Below are 10119 nucleotides of genomic sequence, written 5' to 3' on the forward strand. Positions count from 1 at the left end.
CCTCTGCAGGCACCAGGGCAGCTTTGGCCTCTACTTCGTCCGGTGCCCTTGCCGCTGGGCCGTCCTGCCTCTCCCTAAGGCCCTTGAAAACCGAAGGAGGAACCAGGCCGCACTGATTACAAGGACCAGGACCGGGAGCCCCAAACATATATTTCTACATATTCATGTGCCCCGCTCTGGGTTCAGTGACCACCCCGGGGGGAGGTACCAATTTCCAGTGAATGGAGCAGCTCTCTGAATATAAATGCTTGGGAAGAAAGGAGCAGTAAAAGGACGGTGCGTGTGGCCCCAGCCAAGCAGGTTTTCAGTATTCTCTGACGTTCTTAAAGCGGGTATGGGAAACAATAGGAAGAGGCAGCTAGCAGAGGAAATTAAACACCTAGAGGTGCCTCCATGGAAACATAGGCCCAAAGCAGCGATGGTGAATGCTACAGACGGGGCCGTGGACGGAAACACAGCAGCCCTGCAGCTACAAGCGCACAGCTCTGTACAACCAAGCCACGGCAGATGTGGGGTTTAGCGCCTGCAGCCCGCCCCGGGCACACACCGGGTCCGTGTCCAGTCGTCATGCAGCCCAGCAGGTGTGGGGGGCAGCTGAGCTCTGGAGTGTGGTCTTAGCTCTGCCATGTGGCCTGTGTGATCTTGGACCGGTTATTTCACCTCTCTGACCCTAGCTAGGATTATCCAACTGTAAAAAGGGACCAACATCTACCTTCCCAGGCTGTTGTATTAAGAGAAGTCATGAGTTCGAAGGGTTTGGCCCAATGCCTGGTACGGAGTGTGTTAAAGGTAGCTGGTGTTATCACAATTCCATTTAGCTCATGTCTCAAGCCCCGGGAACATTTACTCACAGCACAGGCCACTAATGACTGTTTTCTGGGCTGGAGCCCTTCCCGAGGCCACGTTCCGAGCTCAGCTCCCCGGCAGCTCTGTGCTTCGCGACATGCCAGGGAGCAGAGCGGCTCTCGCTGGGAGCAGCGGTTCTTGGAGCTGGTCACAGGCTTCACTGTGTGAGAGATTCAGCCCTGCCCGCTGGCGCCAAGGCCACCCACACGGGGCAAGGGGGGAGCAAACAGCGCAGGTGGCCCGCATCCACGAGCGTCACAGCGGGTCCGGCGATGTCAGCACAGAGCCGGTCCAGGTGAAAAAGTGGGCTGGGAGCTGCCAACTGCTAATGGGACAGATTAGAGCCTGCCTCCCAGCTCTCCCCCAGGGAGAACACCAGCCAGCCGCTAACCTGAAAGCTGGCCCACAACTCCTGCTCACGTCAGCGAAGCAGGAGAAGCAGCAGGAGCAGCTGATGCAGGCTGAGAACTGGGCTGCTGAGGCAACACTGGTGAACCTGTCCCCACCCCAGACCTGCTGCCCTGGCCACTCGCCCAGCTCCCTCCTGCCCTTGCCCGTCAGGCCAGCCCTCGCCCAGGGTGCCTCCTGAGGACGGGTTTCCTCCCTGGGAACTTGGGTTGTACCAGCCCTTTGAAGTTATCCTTGCATCTCTGGGAAATGGACTTCAATTACTCAGAGTAACTTCCGTGTGAGATTCTTTAACCCAATTTCTTTCAGGTCTGAGGCTCTGAATAAAAAGACCACAGATAATAAGGGTAAGAAATCAGGGCACACGACAGAGTATGCTGGTGGTCCGAGTACCAGAGGGACCTCGGCTTTGCACTGGGTTATGTCTAATCTGTGTACACACTTGGGCGCATACATGCACACACACATACACAGAGAGCCTTCGCTTCAGCCCGTGATGGGCTTGACAAAGGTGTGGCTAGGATGAGAAGAAGGAAGTTAAGGCTTTCTTGTATATAAAGTGAGTACAAACATCCCACAGGGATCTGGAAAAGGGAAAACACCGTCACCGAGCAGCTCCTAAGCCCCCGAGGTCTGTGCTTACATCTTACATGTGACACCTGGGGACAGAGACAGAGGAGGGCACGTTGCTCCCAGCCACACAGCTCGCCCAGGGCAGACCTCTGGCTCCCAGCCCAGTACTCTCACCCACCTACCACGCTCCTTCTCACAAGCCTAGCATGGCATCCTGGGAGTCAGGGACAAACTAAGCAGTTTTCAATCCAAAAATCATTTCCCTGAGCACCTGTTAAACGGGTGGGGCTTGTTTGGAGACCTGATACCCTCATCCTCCTGGAGCAGCGGCAGATGGGCCGGGAGGGAGGAGAGATGCCCCCGTCATCTCAGCAGCCCAGGAAAGCTCAGCGGGCAGGGCCAGCCCTCCCAGCACTGAACCAAGGCCTGGTCCTCACTGGCCCACCATCTGTCTGTCATCCTGCCCTCTTCACTCCCACAGCGAGAATGAAGGGCAGGTGCAAAGGGCGCCGTCGACGGGCATGTGGGCCTCACCGGGGCTCCGCGTGGAAAGGCACAGCAGGCCCTCTGGTGCTCGATCACAGTCACGGCACCGGCTCCCAGAAATGAAAGGGAAGTGGGCAGGGAGCTGTGGCTGGAGCAGGACGGGTCTGCGAAGCTTCAGCGTACTAGCAACTGAAGCCTCAGAACTCCTTGGAGAGTCTGTGACGATAACACTCCAGCTACCCCGCTGCAGAGCGCCCCTAAGGCCCGGAGCCAGCCTGTGGCTTGGGCCACCTCATGGACGGCCCACAGCGAGCCGCTACCCTCGTGGGCAAAGGAGAAGGTCCGGCATCAGTGCCTGCAGGTGTCACTCAGCCCCTGGCCTGGGTGCCAGGGCTCCAGAGGCTAAAAACAGCAAGTCCTTTCCTAGGAGTCCAGGCTGGGAGGGAGACGGACACATAAACAAGAAAGCACAGTCAAGTATTGTGAAGGTCATGGCCAAATTCTATATGGGGCCTAGAGGAGCAAAGGACATGAGGACTATCGGGAAAGGTAAGCAGATGCTGGCTAGCAGCTGGAAGGTGGACTCAGGACTGGCGGGCATTTCAGGGAGAAGGAGCAGGATGGACGGAGGACCCACAGTGTAAGGGAGCCAGGCACTGTTGAGGAATTACGGATCCTTGGCTTCAGTATGAAGTACAAGGAGAAGGGCATGACGGGTAAACTGAGGGGATAGGCAGGGCCAGGTCACAGAGGACCTCGGGGGCCAGGCTGAGCTTGGGCTACATTCCGAGAGAACAGGGACCTCTTGAAAGCAGACGTGTAACATGGACAGATTTGCACCATAGAAAAATTACTTTGCAGCAGAACCGATGGGCTGGAGGGGAGAGAAAATGGAAGCAGAGACTGTGTTCCATTCTGGTGATATTGTGAACAAAATGTAGAAGACCTCCCAGCTTACCAAAAACACCAGGTAAAACTGAACAGTTTAAATGCACAGTTAAGAGAGTAAGATGAACCCTTGGGGCCATCCATGAAGAGGAAACTGGAAACTGGAATGGCGAGTGAAGTACATGATGCTTCAGAGGTGGGGTTGGTCTGATACAGTGGGGACCAGCCACAAGCAGCTACCTAAATCTGAATGTATTTAAATAAATATCAACTGGGACTTCCCTGGCGGTCCAGTGGTTAGGACTCCGTGCTTCCACTGCAGGGGGCCCGGGTTCAATCCCTGGTCAAGGAACTAAGATCCTGCATGCTGCATGGTGAGGCCAAAAGTAAATAAATGAATAAATAATAATAATAATAATAAAATTAAAAATAAATAAATATCATTTGAAATAAGTTAAAATTTCAAATTCAGTTCCTCAGTCTCACTCACCACATTTCAAGTGCTCAGAAGCCCCACGTGACTGGTGGTTACTACACGGAACAGCAGATACAGAGCAATTCCATCACTGTGGCATGTCCTCTCGGGCAGCACTGGTGGATTTAATAGCCAAACAGAAACAGGAGACCTGGCATTCAACCCAAATGAGACAAGAACACAGAGCTGAGCTTCCTACATAAAACCAGGACTCAGTGAAAGGGTGAACAGAAAAGTAGATCTCCCATCCAAACAGGAAGGCCACAGGCAAATGAATAAGCATTGGCCTAGGCTTGAAGTGGCATAAAAATCTCTCCTGGGAATTCATAACCATTGGACTATACCACCCATAGATTTGAGATTTGCACAATCTCAAGCTGAGAAAGTAACATAAATATTGGTTGTAGGCTGGTAATAACCATGGATACCTAGCAAAAGCAAATACAAAACAGTTCTGGGGGGACATACCGTCAAACCAAGCCTTAGAGGATTCCCACAGATAAAGCACCAGTAAAAGTCAGTTCACAATACCAAATTGCAAAACACACAAGGAAATAACCCATCATGAATGAAAGCCAGTGTATGAAAGATATAGCAAGATTAGACCCCCCCAGGAACTTCAGATGATGATGGCTATAATACCAATAGGTTTACAATGATTAAGAGCATAAAAAAGAATAAAATACTATGAAAAAGAATAGTGGGGCTTCCCTGGTGGCGCAGTGGTTGAGAATCTGCCTGCCAATGCAGGGGACACATATTCGAGCCCTGGTCTGGGAAGATCCCACATGCCGCGGAGCAACTGGGCCCGTGAGCCACAATTGCTGAGCCTGCGCGTCTGGAGCCTGTGCTCCGCAACAAGAGAGACCGTGATAGTGAGAGGCCCGCGCACCACGATGAAGAGTGGCCCCCGCTCGCCGCAACTAGAGAAAGCCCTCGCACAGAAACGAAGACCCAACACACCCAAAAATAAATAAAGAAATAAATTAAAAAAAAAAAAAAAAAAGAATAGTGGAGAAAAAAGAAAGAATAAGGCAGGGAGAAGTACATCCAAGAATCACAGTGTGTGGATCTCTGTGAATTTTCTCCCCAGTGAAATAATCATAACTGGTGGAAATTATAAAAAACAACCATTTACACAACATTGTAATTCAACTATACTTCAATAAAAAATAAATTTAAAAAAAACATTTAAAATTTCTTCTTTTTTTTTTAATTTGGCTGTGACACACTGTTTGCAGGATCTTAGTTCCCCGACCAGGGATTGAGCCCGGGCCCCCGGCATTGGAAGTGTAGAGTCCTAACCACTGGACCACCAGGGAATTCCCCCATTTAAAACTTCTGAAAATTGTCTTAGGGCATACAGCAAATGGAAAAACGTTTATTCAAGAAATCTGCTAAGTCTCATTAAGAACAGTGAGAGTCTGTGGCATTGAAGCCACAACCTGTCCCCTCCCCTCCCCCAGCTCAGTGTGGCAGAAACTCACCTCCAGGTGAGTGTGGCCAAGAAGGGGCCCCTCCTCCCCATCTCTGAGTGTAGGACAATAGTTTCTCTCCGGAGGGGCTGGTCACTGCATTTCTCATCTCCCCTCTCCCTGCCCCACAGCTTCATGTGCAGAAACTCTGTTCCACAAAAGCACAGCTGAGAGGCCTGAGGCTCCCTACCTCCACCCAGTCCCCACTTGTAGACTGGAAGCTCTAATCTAGGTGTGGCAGGCCTTGGTTACCTTGAGCCAATCACCTGTCCCAGCTCACTTGTAGGGTAGAGGTTCTGTGCAGGGAGAGGCAAACTGAGAAGACAAGGGGTTATGACCCCCTCCTCCCATCCCCTTCCAACTCATGGAAAAGATGTATCACTCTAAGAGAAGCAGGTTGCTGTACCCAGGTCCAGAGCGTTGGCATGGAGCTTTTGCCTTGGGTGTAGAAACAGAGGGTTCTGTAGCTCAGGCAAAGGAGACTGGCTCACCTGGAACAGAGTGCAGGGAAGTTGAAGCCTAAGGGCACTACTGAAAAGAAGGAAGACCTTGGTGGTGAGTCACTTAAAGGAGGCTGGTCGTTCCCTGATGGAACAAGTGAAACAAACCAGCCAGGAGTTTAACAGAGAGACAGCTGAAAAGAAACCAGCTGGGGTCAGAGCAAGCCTCAAAGACTGGTCTTAAGAACTACCCCTGCAAAGGGGCCCAACTTTATCAGATCAGATGTGGAGCAGTTTATGTCCCAGGACATTGTCAAAAATAACAGAGCAATCAGGTAGCAATTAGTGGAGCTTAACAGTTCAGTGTGATACCAGTAGAGGTAGAGCTGCCGAAGGTTAACAAAGAGATTGGGGAAAAGACAGTCAATGAGAGCCCAGCTAACACTGTGGCCATCCCAGGGGGCAGGGAGATTTGTGTACACATCAGAGGCTTCACACTACAGGAAAAACAGACCTCACTGAATTCATCCACCCATATCACTAAGTAACAAAAAATCAAGTACCAATAACAAAAAATCCTGGCTTGGGGATGGGGGAGGTAAGGGATCACAGTTTCCAGAGTTGCTACAATATATGATCTTAAATGTCCAGTTTTCAACAAAAAATTATGAGACGTAAAGAAATAGGAAGTGTGACCCATACACAAGGGAAGAAATACAAACGATAGAAACTGCTTCTGAGGGGCCCAGATGTTGGATTTACCAGACAAGGACTCCAAAGCAGCTATTATAATATATTCAAAGAACTAAAGGAAACCATGTTTAAAGAATTAAAGGAAAGTATGATGACAATGTCTCATCAAATAGAGAATGTCTATAAAGAGAGAGAAATTATAATAATAAAAAGAAAGAACCAAATGGAAATTTTGGAGTTGAAAAGTACATTAGCTAAAATATAAAACTAATAAGAGGGACTCAACTGTACATTTGAGCTGGCAGAAGAATCAGCCAACTTAAAGATACGTTGATAGAAATTAAACCGTCTGAAGAACAAAGAAAAAAGAATTAAGAAAAAAAGGAACAGAACCTCAGAGAGAGATGGGACACAACTGATTGCATCAACATACATACGATAGGAGCATCTGAAGGACAGGAGAGAAAAAAGGAGCAGAAAAAAAGATATTCAGGGAAATAATGTCTGAAAGCTTCCCAAATTTGATGAAAAACATTAATCTACACATCCAAGAAACTCAAAAACTCTGAGCAGGGTAAGTGCAGAGATCCATAGCCAGACACATCACAATCAAAATGTTAAAAGATAAAGACAAAGAGAAAATCTTGAACAGAGCAAGAGAAAAACCACGTCACAAACAAGGGAATTCCAAGAAGAGTGACAGTAAACTTCTCATCAGAAAGAGTGGAGCCTAGAAGGCAGAGGGATGACATATTAGAAGTCCTGAAAGGAAAGGTGAAACAAAATTCTTACACCCAGCAAAACTGTCTTTCAAAACTGAAGGTGAAATTAATACATTTCTTGATAAACAAATCTGAGAAACGTTGCTGGCACACCTGCCTTATAAAAAATACTATATAGAAGGAAGTTCTTGAGGCTGGAAACAATAATTCAAATCCACACACACACACACAAAAACAAAGATTGCCAGTAAAGGTCATTATATAGGTAATTATAGGAAATAATGTAAATATGTATTTCTTCTCCTTTCTTATAACTTAGTTAAAAAGCAATACCATCTTTTCATCAAATGGTGCTAGAACAATTGGACATTCAAAAGCAAAAAAATGAATCTAGACACAGACCTTACACCCTTCACAAGAATTAACTCAAAATGGATTCCATACCTAAATGTAAAATGCAAAAGTAAATATAAAAGTCCCAAAAGATAACAAGAGAAATAACCTAAATCTTGGGGTTTGGCGATGACTTTTTACATACAACACCAGAAAGACGTGATCTATAAAAGAAAGAATTGGTAAACTAGACTTTATTAAGATTTAAAATGTCTGTTCTGCAAAAGACACTGCCAAGACAATAAGAAGACAAACCACAGACTGCGAGAAAATGTGTGCAAAAGACACATCTGATAAAGGGCTGTTATCCAAAATATACATAGGATTCTTAAAACTCAACAATAAGAAAACAAACAACCCAATATTAAAAATGGGCTGAAGAACCTTAACAGACACCTCACCAGAGAAGATATACAGATGGCAAATAAGCATATGAAAAGATGCTCAACATCATTTGTCAGCAGGGAAATGCAAATTAAAACAACAATGAGATACCACTGCACACCTATTAGCATGGCCAAAATCCAGAACACTGACAACACCAAATGCTGGTGAGGATGCAGAACAGGAACTCTCATTCGTTGTCAGCGGGAATGCAGAAAGGTACAGCCACTTTGGAAGATAGTTTGGAGTTTTAACAAAACTAAACATATTCCTTTCCAGCAGTCATGCTCCTTGGTATTTACCCAAAGGGGTTGAAAACTTATGTCCACACAAAAACCTGCACTTGGATATTTATAGCAGCTTTATTCATAATTGCCAAACTTGGAAGCAACCAAGATGCTTGGCTCAGCAGGTGAAATGATTAATAAACTGGGGAACATCCACACAATGGAATACTATTGAGCACTAAAAAGCAATGAGCTCTCAAGCCATGAAAAGACATGAGGAAACTTAAATGCATATTACTAGATGAAAGAAGCCAATCTGAAAAAGGTTACATACTGTATGATCCCAACTATATGACATTCTGGAAAAGGCAGAACTATGGAGACAGGAAAAAGATCAGTGGTTGCCGGAAGTTAGGAGGGAGGGAGGGATGAATAGGTGAAGCCCAGAGGACTTTGAGGGCAGTGAGAATACCCTGTATGATACTGTAATGGATACATATCAGTATAATCTGTCCAAACCCATACAATGTACACTACCAAGAGTGAACCCTAATGTAAACCATGGACCTCAGGTGATGATGATGTGTTAATGCAGGTTCCTTGATGATAACAAATGTACCATCTGGTGGGGAATGCTGATAGCAGGGCTGGGGGGAGCTATGCATATGGGCTGTGGTGGGGGGGTGGTATGTGGGAAATCTCTGTACCTTCCTCTCAATTTTGCTGTGGACATAAAACTGCTATTTTAAAAACTGTCTTAAAAAAAAAAAGCAATCGCATAAAACCATATAATTATAACTGCATTGTTGGAACTTTAATATATAAAAATGTAATATATTTGCCCATAAGAGCACAAAGGAGGTGGGTGGGAGCGAAACTGTAAAAAAGCAAGGATCTGGCATCAGATGGTAACTTGAATCCTCAAAAATGAAGAGAACCAGAAATGGTAAATAAGTTTAGTATGACAAACTTTATAAATATATACTTTCTCTCCCATAGGAGAGTAGACCTCAGCTTCTTTAAGACATAAAATTATATAAAAGTAATCATTATAAGACTGTATTATTGTGTTCTGCAACATACATAGATCTAATATGTGCAACAATAATAGTACTAAAAAGGGAAGAGGGCAACAGAAATATATAGAAACATAATTTCTATATCTCACTGAAACTAAATTGGTATAAATCGTAAACTAAGATGTATATTATTAGCCCTAGAGCAACCACTAAGAAAATGTTTAAAAAACAGTTTAAAAATCATTAATGGAATTAAATGTTATACTAGAAAAAAAATCTAATACAAAAAAAATGAAGATTTTTTTTTAAAAAGAACTTCAGATTTCAAATATATAGTCATTGAAAAAGATTAATAGATGGGGACTTCCCTGGTGGTGCAGTGGTTAAGAATCCGCCTACCAATGCAGGGGACACGGGTTCGAGCCCTGGTCCGGAAAGATCCCACATGCCGCGGAGCAACTAAGCCCGTGCGCCACAACTACTGAGCCTGCACTCTAGAGCCCGCGAGCCACAACTATTGAGCCCGCGTGCTGCAACTACTGAAGCCCACGCGTCTAGAGCCCATACTCTGCAACAAGAGAAGCCACCGCAAGAGAAGCCCACGCACCGCAACAGAGTAGCCCCCGCTCGACGCAACCAGAGAAAAACCCGCGCGCAGCAATGAAGACCCAACACAGCCATAAATACATAAATAAATAAATAAATAAATAAATAAAAGATGGATTAAGCAGCAGATTAGAGGCAACTAAAGAGACTTAGTAAATGTTATAACATATCTGATGACATTCTCTAGAATGCAGTAGAGAGAGCTAGAGGTTGTAACAAATAAAAAGAAATCAAAAGACAAGGTGGGTGGATTGGGAAGATTCAAAATATGCCTAATAGAAGTTCCAGAGGAGAAACTTGAAAGAGTGGGGGAAAGATAACAAAGAAATTTTGGCTGAGAATTTTCCAAAGCTGGTGAAAAAACTTCTCCAATCCACAGATTTGAGAATCTCAACGAATCCTAAACAGGATTAATAAAAATAAATATGCTCCCAGATGCTCGGATGTGAAACTGGAGAGCACCTAAAGGAAAAGATCTTAAGAG

Source organism: Balaenoptera physalus (assembly GCF_965194825.1).
Source record: "Balaenoptera physalus genome assembly, chromosome: 13".
NCBI classification, from domain to species: Eukaryota; Metazoa; Chordata; class Mammalia; order Artiodactyla; family Balaenopteridae; genus Balaenoptera; species Balaenoptera physalus.